Genomic DNA, 7,482 nt, shown 5'->3' on the forward strand with positions numbered 1-7,482 from the left:
TTGTTTTACAAACTGAGCACTGAGATGGAGATATGTTCTAACAATCCTAAGCTTCTCCCCCAGTGCTCCTTTTGCTGGCTACCTCCCAACACATAAATCCTTCATGAACTGTAAATCCTTTTGAGCAGCACAAGTGTATTTGTAGCTGTAATGGTGCTAATGAAAGATGATAAAGATATTTTGTTTCCAGTCAGTTCTCACCCTTCAAAATTGATTCTTAGTTGTTAACTCAAAGAACAGCCACACAGCTGCTGTGCATTTGGGGAACTCGTGTTGAGTGCATCTCCTGAAGCACCCTGCTCTCCAGGACAGGTACCAGCAGTCAGCTGCATGGCCCACACCTCACACCTTCACACTACTCGGCAGAGTCAGAGGGAGAAACCCACCTAATTCCAGCCTTGTGACCCTGACACAGCTTTGGCTCCACCCCAGAGAGTGCCCAGGCTCGGCATGGGCAGTCTGCCTGCTTAAAGTACTGCAGCCAGGCAGATGTGAGGCAGAAGCCTCGGGGCTGGAGGACCCCACTCATGTACCTGCAGAGAGCTGGTCCTCAGAACAAGCCCTCATTGCCTGGATAGCCTGGGCTCCATGGGAGCTCAGGTCACAGCAAGGTGGGGGAGCAGGGGCAGAGGGACAAGATGGTACGGCCTGACGAACAGACACAGGACTGACCATTTCTCTTCATTCCCAGCATTTCTGGGGATCTCAGTTGGTGCAGCACATTTGGAAAACAGTTTGCTCTCCTGTACCCTCCAGTGGACACCCTGCCGCTGCACCAGGGAAGCTTGGTGGTGGCATGAGCTGAGACCCCACCATGGTGGGCACCTACCACGAGGGTCTGCCATTTCCCACCTCCCAAACTTGACAGGTAACAATGGGCACCATCCTTTCCCTGCCACAGGACAGCCAGGCCAGGTCCTCATAGCATTGCTCTCACACACCTTCCCTCCTCCCAGGAAGCTGTGGGAGTGCACAGCTGTGGAGACAGTCCCATCCATCCTCCCTGACTCTTCCCAAGGCTGTCAGAACAAGCACCAGCCAAGGCACCGGCTTGGAGGACAGACAAGCCCCACACAATCAGGGCCAAAGCAACGTGACCAATGTCCAGCACCCCAACAAGGTCTGCTGTTACTGACACACCAATGCTGCCCTCCCTATGCACAAACATTCTAGGTGCAAAGGAACAAGGCGTTTCCCCCTAATCCAAAAGCAAAGCAGCTCTTTACAGAGGTACGCTGTGGGAAGCTCCGCTGGCACATAAACCACAGTGGTCTGCAGGCGAGGGGCAGCCGGACAATAGCCCTTCCTCAGTTTACCTGCTGGATCTCGTTCTGCCCGGCTGCACGGAGCTGAGTCAAAGGAAGCTGCTCCGAGGCAGGGAGCAGGCAGCAAAACAAAGGCAGGGAGAATACCAGCCGGCCCAAAGGAACAGTGGGGAAGCTGGTAATTGGGCCGTGTGTGTTTGGCTTTCGCCAGGCTAGCAGGTTTGTTTTTCTCAGGCTGGAGCCTAGACTGAAAGAGACATGGAGCTATTAAAGAACTCAACCTAGAAAGAAGAAAAAAAAAGAAAAAAATGTTGGCAGCGACGGCTGGAGGTGAATCTCAAGTAATGAGAGTGCGGTGGGGGCTCTTTGCTCTTTCCCAAGGGCGGAGATGCCTGGGAAATTATTTTCAACAGGCAAAGAAAAATGAAGTTTAGATGAAATTCATTCCAGTGGACTTTTATTGCTAGTTTAACTAATTTCTCAGACAGCAGAGAGCTTACTGGGCAGGATGCAATGGGTCTTGCTACAGACAGGTAGAGCTGTGCCTTCCTGGTCCCTTCCTTGCTGCAAGTTTCCTGTAGGGATCCAAGTCTAAATGGGACCTGTTGGTGAGGCAGACCTAGAACCACCCTCAGGAAGGGATTCCCCCACAGTGGGGCCAATCCTCAGTCCTTTTGCCGGCAGATGATGCAAGGAACTGCATATCTATCTGCAGGTCTGTAGCACTTCTTGCAGGCAGGATGTGTGCAGGAGCTCAGGGCAGACCAAAAGCCATGCTCATGCAGCACTATGCCTGGGATGCTTTATCTTGCTCTAGCCTAACACCTTGCAAATGCCAGGTGTCAGCATGGAGGACTGTGACTCCTTGTATGTATTTGCAAAGCACATTATAGATATAAAATTTTCAATAAGGTAACCAAACCACCCTATATCTAAGCCTGGTGTTAGGGAGGGAAAATACATTTGCAGACCCTTTCCCTTTTAATTCAGGGAGAACCTGCCTTGAGCCCTGTGGTCTTCACCTGCAAGTAAAGGTGATGTGAAATTCTGCTGCTGGACAGGCAGTCTTGAAGGCTGGGGAAAGCAGCACCCAAATTGTGAGTCCCAGGGGGAAAAATGGGACCAGTAGGAGCTGCTGGTGATCCTACACTGTTCTTCTGGCTTCTCTCCTCCTTTAACCTACATGTCAGTGGCCCAATGGAGACAGAGCGAGGTGCTGAGTGTGTGCCAACCAGTTCAGCTCTGCTGACGGCAGCACAACTTCACTGATTCACACCAGATGAGGGTTTACCCATTGGCACAGTACCATCTGCTTTTCTAGGAGCCCGTGCTTTCTCACAGAGATTCATTCAACCGGAATGGTCTTAGGTATTTGACACGAAGGAGGTCTTCCCAGCAGCCATGCCCCACACAGCATCTTGCGGGAGTCCTCAGGGAGGGCGGTGGAGGGTCAGACCATGGGAAACTTCACTCGCCTCTCCTTGAGGCATCCCCCAACTTAGTAGATTGAGACCAGGAGAGACAGAAGGGCGTAACACTCGGAGTTGAACTCTTTTCTAGACAAAACACACTGTTCTCCAAGGACTTTGCAAATGCCTTCTCTGCATGGAGGAGCATCAGAAACCAGCAATGCCATGAAACCACAGCAACACCACGGTTTTAGCAACGCCATGGATTATGCTGAAAAGTGATATTTTAATTTAGGGATCTGCTGCAGCAGAGTTGTCAAAGTTTAGACATCCAGATTGACGCCAACCATTTTGCTTACCTTCGTTTTGGCTTTTGCTATTACTCTGGTATCTGCTAACGTGGTAGGGAGAGAAAACGGTATTGGAATATAATATACAGAATTAATATGAAGTAATAGCTTGCTTAGAGCCTTGGTTTCCTTCACATGTTATATTTATTTCTTAATATTGTTATTATTGAACTTAACAGCTCATTACAGCAACTGTTGGTCGTTGCTGTTGGATTAGCTGCTTGCTGGCATTTTTCTTTCTCCCTTTCTCATGTTTCCCAAAACTGGACTTCGGTTGTATTTACAAAATTGATATTGAGCTGAGTGTAATATCACTGCTGTAGCACTTTCTGCAGGCTTTTGCCATTCCATCTGTGTGTCCCAGGAAAGCATGGACAGCCTGGCTGGGCTGTGGGTTTCATGGCGAGTGGAGGACCAGGGACATGCCCGCCTGGAGGCAAATGTGGGTGCTCCTGCTTGGCAGGAGGGAGATCTGAAACCACGCTAAGAATACTGCAGCTGCTGATTGTCCAAATAATGACAAAATTGTCATTATTGTCCAGATAATGACAAAACTGAACACCCCCAAGCCAGAGCCTTGCAGTGGCCAACTGGATGGAGGCACAAACCAAGGAAGGATCTCCACAAAGTGAACTTTACTGAAACTGCTAAACATACAACTTAAAAGGATTAATGATTAAGTAGCTGCATCATGTGGCACTTTTTCGGTATTATTCTTATTACCTTATGTTTGTGACAAGCATCAGAATGAACTCCACCAAGTTTCAGGGCTTGTGCCCTTAGCCTTAGCGCTGACAAAAGGTATGGATCTCTGTGATCTCAGCACAGACCCAAGATGGGTCAGAACTGATGAGAGAGCAGGAAAGACTCACTGTGCTGTGTTTGCCACCCAAGGGAACAGGAACTGGGTGCGATGGGGTAATCACAGTTCCTCCCACACAAAGGCGCACTGGTGCAGGTGGGAGGGTGGCAGAGAGCAGCAGGATTTCCATTCTGTTTTGTCAGCTCTTTGGGGTTGTTTAAAGACTTAGGAGTTCAATTAAATCCCCTGTTATGCTGGTCTAGACAGCCTTTTCTCATTCAAAGATGAATTAAAGACCATTACAATTTTACACCATTAAAGATGCCATTGCCTTCACCTTCTGACAGTTTTGATTTTTGCCTTTGTGATTGTAGTGTCATACCCTTGTAAGGCACTTCCCGTGACTGTGTTCCAGCCTGCAATGACACTGAAATGATAGAACACGAGTCTGTTTGTCATGTGATACTCCAGACTGTAACAGTGCTTCATGGGCATACAGAGAGCCTGACGTTATCAACATGAGGTTGTGATATGATTTTCTCAAAGCATCCACCTGTATCTATGCTGGGTAACCCTCTATCTCAAATCCCCACTATAGAGATTAAATTAATCCTGCCCTGCTCACAGCCAAAGCCACGCTTAGCCATGGCTTGCCCACAACCACAGCCAAGGCTCGTGGCACTGGTACCTACCAGGTCCAAAGATGACAGGGCTCCACTAGCCTGTGGGACCTTACCAAACATGGCCACATTGGAAAGCTGATGGCCACCTGCAGAGCAGCCCAACAGAACGGAAAATGGGTGAGGAACACAGCCTACAATACTTATGACCATGCAAAACCTATTCTTTATGGTTCAGACATATCCACAGAGAAAACCTAAGAGGAAGTCATAGATGGGGAACTGAACTCTTCACCAGAAACCTACAGTAGCATTACAGGGGACCATATCCCCTCCCCAGGGCACCACACAATGTTTGTGCAGCTGACCCTACGCGACCACAATATAAAAGATACAAGACGCTCTTGGGAGAGCTATGCAGAACTTGCACCGTTCCTTAGCCTAAACTCTTTGGATCAACATTCCAGTTGTAACACAAGGCTCATCATTTTGGGTAGCAGTGAATATTGCATGAACAGCAATTCTGCATAAATATAGCACATTCTTTTTGTTTCCTCTTACAAACAAAGTTTGTTTTTTGCTGCAGACAGAGAGTCAATGTTTTGAGATTCAATATGGATTTTGCCTTCTAGAAACATTTTATAAGGTGAGGGGTAATGGCCTGAGAATGATAAAACCGCATTTAATAAATTCAGAGTCTAAGCAATACTGAAATGATGTAAAATAATCAAGGAAAATACATCCACAGTCTTCATATGAGACTTTGAGAGGCTGCTAAATATTTGGCATAAAAGTATTTGAGCTTTTTTTGTCTTAAGATTATTGCATCTGAAAATAAGTGTGTGAATATATATTTTTCAGGCTTTCTTTTAATTGGAGCTATGCACTCAACATTTACTCTTGATTATTTCCTATTGACAGTCACTAAAACAAAGAGTGTATATTAATGCAGACAAGAGTTTCATTCATAGATGGTGAGCTACAACAGGATTATTTGCAAGTGCAAAGATCACTCACATGAATAAAGATTTGGTGATCAGTGACTCCACCGGTAAAATGGATAAAATCCTTCTCCAAACACAATCCAGATATGTTTTCTTGCTACTTATCCAAGCAAGTCTGCATTTGTGTTGTTCCACTTTAATTAACTGAAAAGACATAATTGTTAATGAGAGCTCTGACAGGACAGGAAAGGAAACATGCTTCTTGGTGATCAACTTGCAGCCACAACAACAAAAAAACTCCAGTTCTGTGCAGGAAAAGTAACCCCCTCCTGCTACATTATTCCATTGATCTACAAACATTTACATCTCTTTTGTTAACTAGTTTTCTGTAGAAATTTCATGATCAGTAAAGAATGAGAGGACCTCAAGAAACTTCTGGTTTAGACTGATACAGTCTAAAAAAGAGGGTCTGTTTTTGCCTTTAAGTGGTGTTATACGTGAAATCTGTTGGGCTTTTCCTGGATGTTCGTGATTCAGTGTAAATAATTCAAACCGCATTTACAAAGGAGAAGAGGCTGTACAATAAACATAAGAACTGCATGGTACTATATATCTTAAAGTCAAAACTAATGAAAGCATTTCATAAAGGCTACATAAAATGTTTTTTCCTCCTCTCATACTGTTTTGTGATCTACATTCAGTATCAGGTTGATGAAAATGAACATTTGGAAGATTTCTGTCCAACATAATAATAAAGTCTAATAAGCAAGTTGTTCTGGCTGTGGGAAGAGAACAGCTTTATCTGAATAAGCTCTGTCATCCACACTGTGCACTGAAACTAAACAGAGACAACATTGGTAGCTCATAGACAAACAAGAAACACCTGTGAAGTGACACTGCAGGAACACTAAAGGTGCATTCCCCTCCCATGTGAGTAACTAGGCTGCAGTGCACTACTATGGGAAGCCAAGACCAAGAACACATTATTTATTTACGCATTTATACTTAAGGACTAGGCACTTTTACAAGTAACAAGAGTGCTGAGTTACAGCAGTTAGTAACAAATTTCGAAAAGTCACGTCAAGTTTTAATTTTCAGGGTTAAATACTATCTTTAAGGTACCTTATAAACATGATGCTGGTGCTGCACAATATGAGCAACTGCAGACACAATACAAACCTGGCTTTATGCACCCAATTTTTTATTAAAAAATTCATCAGTGGATGATCACTGTGATCTCTTCTAAGTTTACTCATTCTGTGGTTCTATGAAGAGTTGCCTTAAGAACAGTTAATGAGCAGCACAAGATTTTGTGTTTATTAAGTATGCTTATTAAAGACAGCATTAAAGGATGGAATTAACCAATGCAAGATTAATAATTCATGTATATTCTTTAAGTCAGAAAAATGTGGAATTAGATCTGAACCTACCACCATCACCACCAAAACAGGCTTTCTCCAGTTATCTGTGTTGGTCATGTCAGATCTTTTAGTTGAGCATTTCCAGTATGTAAGCATTATCAACAAATCCAGACTAATTTTGAAAGCATACTCTAATCAGTTTCCCTACCTGAAAGTCTGGCATAAATTATTTTAGAATCAACAACAGTCCTTATTCTAAAGAGGTGTTTGAAGGTCTGACTGTTGAAAGCTCTCAGGACAGCATATTATCAGCACAAGCCAGACCAGCAAGAATTCACAAAAATTTGTTCTGTGGAAAATCCCCAGTCCAAATCCTGACCAATGGTGAGAGTAATTCTCTGCTGCAGTTACATCCATCCAGCACCATCACTGCAGCACAGTCCAGCTGGTATTATAGCTGCCATCCTTCCAAAAAGGATTACTAAGGAGTACACAATCAGCTCCCAGCAAAATAAGGACTGCAAACAACTTCAGTTTATTTAAACCAAAGACAGGCCTACATTCTCTAAAGATACTACTCTTTCATTGATCCCACTTGAATTATTATAAATTTTGTGAAAAGCTGGGACTTCTATTCTAGTGCTATAGTTCCTGCAGGGAGATAGAGGAACTGTCCACAGCCCCTCTGTGGAAATGTACAAGTATCCCACTTCATTGGGTATGCTGATCCT

Source organism: Chiroxiphia lanceolata, chromosome 2, assembly GCF_009829145.1.
Source record: "Chiroxiphia lanceolata isolate bChiLan1 chromosome 2, bChiLan1.pri, whole genome shotgun sequence".
Taxonomy (NCBI): Eukaryota; Metazoa; Chordata; class Aves; order Passeriformes; family Pipridae; genus Chiroxiphia; species Chiroxiphia lanceolata.